Below are 409 nucleotides of genomic sequence, written 5' to 3' on the forward strand. Positions count from 1 at the left end.
CTAATGCTAGTCCTCATCCTTATCCTCATCCTAATCCCATTCCTAATCCTCATCCTCATCCCCATCCCCATCCTCATCCCCGTGCTTGTCCTGATCCTCGTCCTCATCATAAGCCTAACACTAATCCTAATCCTCATCCTAACCCTAATCCTAATCCTAATCAAAATCCTGATCCTAATCCTAATCCTAATCATCATTCCCTTCCTCGTGTTCGTCCTCATTCTCGTGCTCATCCTCATTCTAACCCTAATCGGAATCCTAATCCTTATCCTAAGCCTAAGCCTGATCCTCATCCTCATCCTCATCCTCATCGTCAACATAATCCTAATCCTAATCCTCATCCTCATCCTAATCATGATCTTCTTCCTAATCCTAATATGAATCCTCATCGTACACCTAATCCTAATCC

The sequence above is a fragment of the Lupinus angustifolius genome, chromosome LG11 (assembly GCF_001865875.1).
Source record: "Lupinus angustifolius cultivar Tanjil chromosome LG11, LupAngTanjil_v1.0, whole genome shotgun sequence".
NCBI lineage: Eukaryota > Viridiplantae > Streptophyta > Magnoliopsida > Fabales > Fabaceae > Lupinus > Lupinus angustifolius.